The sequence below is a fragment of the Procambarus clarkii genome, chromosome 13 (assembly GCF_040958095.1).
Source record: "Procambarus clarkii isolate CNS0578487 chromosome 13, FALCON_Pclarkii_2.0, whole genome shotgun sequence".
Taxonomy (NCBI): Eukaryota; Metazoa; Arthropoda; class Malacostraca; order Decapoda; family Cambaridae; genus Procambarus; species Procambarus clarkii.
The window spans coordinates 48,476,703-48,481,702 of NC_091162.1; the positions used below are offsets into that span (position 1 = coordinate 48,476,703).

The 5,000-nt window shown below is 38.0% G+C and overlaps 1 protein-coding gene across 1 annotated transcript in view; it reads left to right on the forward strand.

The window, feature by feature from the left end:
• Positions 1–5,000, forward strand: part of LOC123752993 (leukocyte elastase inhibitor-like) — a 45,286-nt gene that overhangs the window by 34,674 nt on the left and 5,612 nt on the right. The gene's annotated exons all lie outside the window — the stretch shown is intronic.

Below are 5,000 nucleotides of genomic sequence, written 5' to 3' on the forward strand. Positions count from 1 at the left end.
AAAAATCACCAGGACCATTGTGGGTTCCTTTGACAAGTCACCGGCTTCCTGTCCTCGTCGAGGCCACTAGAGTGTTAGTGTTCCTCAAGTAAATTCAGGTAAAGTTATGTTGCGGGTAAAAAAGTTTTAGGTTTGTCCAACTTCAATAATACAAAATTAACTTTCTGGTGGTCTATCACTACATATTGATACTTCCTGGTGGTCCAGCACTACTTATTGGTACTTCATGGAGGTCTATAATAGTAGGATTGACAGCTTAGCAATAATTTTTTTTTTTTTTTTGAAGATCATATCTGCGGACCATGGTATTGAGCGAACTCCTAAAAAATTCTCGCTGCCTACCACCAGACTGAATGAACTCCCAAAAGTCACTGCTGCTGACCACTCTAGCGAACTCCCAAAAAGTCATCGCTCTGTCACATAGTTTCAGGCTGATTTTTTTCAGGGTTCAATTTGAGACCAAATTTTTTCAAAGTCCATTTAAAGACCGAAATTTGTCAGCGACTAGTTTATGGCCGATTTTTTTTCAGTTTTAATCCTCACTGCAGTCTTAAAAAAGAGTTCTTACGGATATAATTAAACTCTACAGACTTGAGCAGATATTTCTTAAAAGTTCATCAGAAGTTAGTTCTTGGACCCGATTCTATATATTTATAAGTGTAGTTTTGCTATTAACCAATCAATTTCCCTGAAATTTAAAACATAGTTATTTTAGACAGAAAATAATAAAATATATCATAATTCAACCCATCCTCCTGTTTTGACAGTAGTTATTGTAGCTATGTACACCATAGTATAAATATTGACGTGCTAAGCAATTATATAGTAGAATTTGGTACTATTCATTATATAGTTATAATAAAATTAAGCAATTTTTTAAAATATTCCTATGCCTAGTATAGCACACATATGTACTATATTAGGCCTCAGTTAGCGTGTATTAGTCCTAGGAATGTTTGATAAGGTGAGTTTAGGTTGTCTTAGCAACATAAATACAAAAACCTTTTCCGATTCGTCCAAATTCAATAGAACAGATTTCTACTTTAGGTTTGCGTTGTAAGTCGATATATGTACTGTACATCGTTACTATAAGTACTACTAAAACAGGAAGAGGGGCTGCATAATTAGACTGGAAAGATGTTTTGGCCAAGCAGATGGAACGAAGCTTTAATGTTAAAACATTAACATATTCTCTGTCACGAGTGTACAGGATTAAAAGACACTGAGCCATCCTGACCTAAAACCTAACTTGTAATACAAGTTACCTCAACATAGATGATATGAATAAAAGCCTAATAAATATTAAGAATACTTATAGAGACACTGACATATTTTACATGATCATACTATATTTACAATGACATACTTTACATGATCATAGTATACTTGTCGGAAAACCGATACCATTTACTAACTTTTAATACATTATGCAGATAATATTGCTGCCTTTTTTGTAATAAACAAATTAACTCATAGAAGATGTAGCACAGATTATTTTCAGTAGAAAACAGGGAATATAATTGCCACATGTCGCTATAAATTTTACCACCAAATAATGGGAAACATTCTTAATACATCAGTCTATGTACAGTAAACATCATAAAAATATTTCCATTTAATCAACTTAATTATCAGTACCAAAATAGAGACATCTAGACAAAACAGAGAAGGCATCAGTGGGAGAAGGCCACAGTGAATCACCATTTAAATCTAACAAGTCTCACCAGGGCAAATCGAGCTCCAATAAATTTTCCCTTGGAAAACTGTGTTATGGGTTGTAAAGTGCTCCCATTATCAACACGATCTTTGTCTACAGATCAGGGAGGTATCCTTACCTGAAACCCATTTATTATCTTTACATTCCTGGCCAGTTATGTTAGGTAGATATAGAGTGAGTCGGTTAGAACACTAGTCGAGACAAAATAGGGTGAGCAATATTCTCAGATCTTTATTTAAAAAATTATAATAGTTCCCTGATATAGCTGTCATATTAGGTTACTGCTATTATTTGTGAGTGCACTATGACAGGTGCAATTGAAGAAGAAGAAGCACAGTTAACAACTACTTGGCACAACCAGTACATGTGTTGATGCCAGCCTCAACCACGAGGAGTGTTCATCCATGTCCATATCTGCTTGTCTAGGTATCATCCATAAAGATAAGGCCTCTCACATTTAGTTACTAAAATATATAGTCGAATACTGTATTGAATGCACACTTTACATGACTATACTATACTTACACTGACATACTCTACATGACCATATTATACTTAAACTGACACTTTACATGACCATATTATACTTACACAGACATTTTACATGAGCATACTATACTTACATTGACATTCCATCTGTTAACTACCCGGACACTGGAAAAATTTATTTCTAACGTCCCTGTGCCTCATTTGGGTACTCAGTCTCCATCTGTGTCCCCTTATTCGCGTACCACCCATGTTAAACAGTTTATCCTTATCTACCCTGTCAATTCCCCTGAGGATTTTGTAGGTTGTGATCATGTCTCCTATTACTCCTCTGTCTTCCAGTATCGTGAGGTGCATTTACCGCAGCCTTTCCTCGTAACTCATGCCTCTTAGTTTTGGGACTAGTCTAGTGGCATACCTCTGAACTTTTTCCAGCTTCGTCTTGTGCTTGACAAGGTACGGGCTCCTTGCTGGGGCCGCATATTCCAGGATTGGTCTTACATATGTGGTGTACAAGATTCTGAATGACCCCTTACACTGGTTCCTGAAGGCTGTTCGAATGTTAGCCAGCCTCGCATATGCTGCAGACGTAATTCTTTTTATGTGGGCTTCAGGAGACAGGTTTGGTGTGATATCAACTCTTAGATCTTTCTCTCTGTCCATTTCACGAAGCACTTTATCTCCTATTCTGTATCCTGTGTCTGGCCTCCTGTTTCCACCGCCTAGTTGCATTACTTTGCATTTACTCGGGTTGAACTTTAGCAGCCATTTGTTGGAGAATTCATTCAGTCTGTGTTGGTCATCTTGTAGTCTCCTACTATCATCCTCTGTTTCAATTCTCCTCATTATTTTTGCATCGTCAGCAAACATTGAGAGAAACGAGTCTATACACTCTGGGAGATCATTTACATATATCAGAAACAGTATAGGTCCATGGACTGACTCCTGCGGGACTCCACTTGTGACGTCTCGCCAATCTTAGACTTCGCCCCTCACAGTGACTCGTTGTCTTCTGTTGCTTAGGTACTCCCTTATCCAATGGAGTACCTTCCCTTTCACTCCAGCCTGCATCTCCAGCTTTTTCACTAGCCTCTTGTGTGGCACTGTGTCAAAGGCTTTCTGACAATCCAAAATTATGCAGTCTGCCCACCCCTTTCTTTCTTGCCTGATTTTTGTTGCCAGGTCGTAGAATTCCATTAACCCTGTGAGGTAGGACTTGCCATCCTTGAACCCATGTTGATTCTGTGTTACAAAGTTCTTTCGCTCCAGATGTTCCACTAGCTTTCTTCACGCATTCTTCTCCATCAGCATCCATGGTATGCAGGTTAGGGACACTGGCCTGCAGTTCAGTGCCTCCTGTCTATCCCCTTTCTTGTATATCGGGACTACATTAGCTGCTTTCCAAATTTATGGCAGTTCCCCCTGTTGCCAGTGATTTGCTATATACTATAGAGAGTGGCAGGCACAATGCTTCTGCTCCTTGCTTTAGTATCCAAGGGGAGATTCTATCTGGGCCTATAGCCTTTGTCACATCCATCTCTAGTAAAAACTTCCTTACTTACCCACTGGTAATCTCAAACTTTTTTAGTGGTTCCTGGTTAACTATTCCCTCTCTTATCTCTGGAATTTCTCCTTACTCTAAGGTGAAGACCTCCTGGAATTTCTTATGTGTACATTCTTATGTGCACAATTTTTTAAGTGTACATATGTGTACATTGTGTGTGTGTGTGTGTGTGTGTACTCACTTATTTGCATTCTTTGAGTACATATAGGTGAGGGGTGTACAAATTTGAGTTTTTGGCTCTTTGGTCCCGCCTCTCAACTGTATATCAACTGGTGTACAGATTCCTGAGCCTATTGGGTTCTATCATATCTGCATTTCAAACTGTGTAAGGAGTCAGCCTCCACCACATCACTTCCTAGTGCATTCCATTTACTAACTTCCCTGACACTGAAAAAGTTCTTCCTAATGTCTCTGTGGCTCATTTGGGTACTCAGCTTCAACTGTGTCTCCTTGAGCGTGTACCACCCATGTTAAATAATGCATCATTGTCAACCCTTTTTCTTCCCCTGAAAATTTTGTATGTTGGTGATCATGTCTCTCCAAGCTCTCTTGTCTTCCAGCGACGTGAGGTGCAGTTTGTGATCTATCTGGTACAGCAAAGCTTGTATATCTAACAGCACTGGAAACGTATCTAGGGGGACCGTAGCAGCATGCATGTATTTGATACACTAGAATTCTCCTATAGTAGACACAATTGAAATAAAAATGGATAATCAAAACAAACGTATATATATATATATATATATATATATATATATATATATATATATATATATATATATATATATATATATATATTTATATATATATATATATATATATATATATATATATATATATATATATATATATATATATATATATATATATATATATATATATATATAAGGCACAACTCTCCTAAACACGAGAGTGAAGTATACAACTTTAGAACACTTTCCCACCAGGAGACTCGAACCCTAGCCAGCACAGAAGCCTTCCAGCAACTGGCATAACAGGTACGCCTTAACCTGCTCCACCACCTGCTCAGACCCTTAAAAGAGATGGTAATTTCGGAGTATTTATATACCCCAAAGATCACCACCTCCCAAGAGCACTAGAGCAAGTGAGGGGTCATTTATACGTTTATTTCATCAAGTCCCTGTTAATATGGGAGAACACTGTGTCTCTGCTTAAGGCACAACTCTCCTAAACACGAAACGCTCCACCACCTGCTCAGGTGGTGGAGCGTTT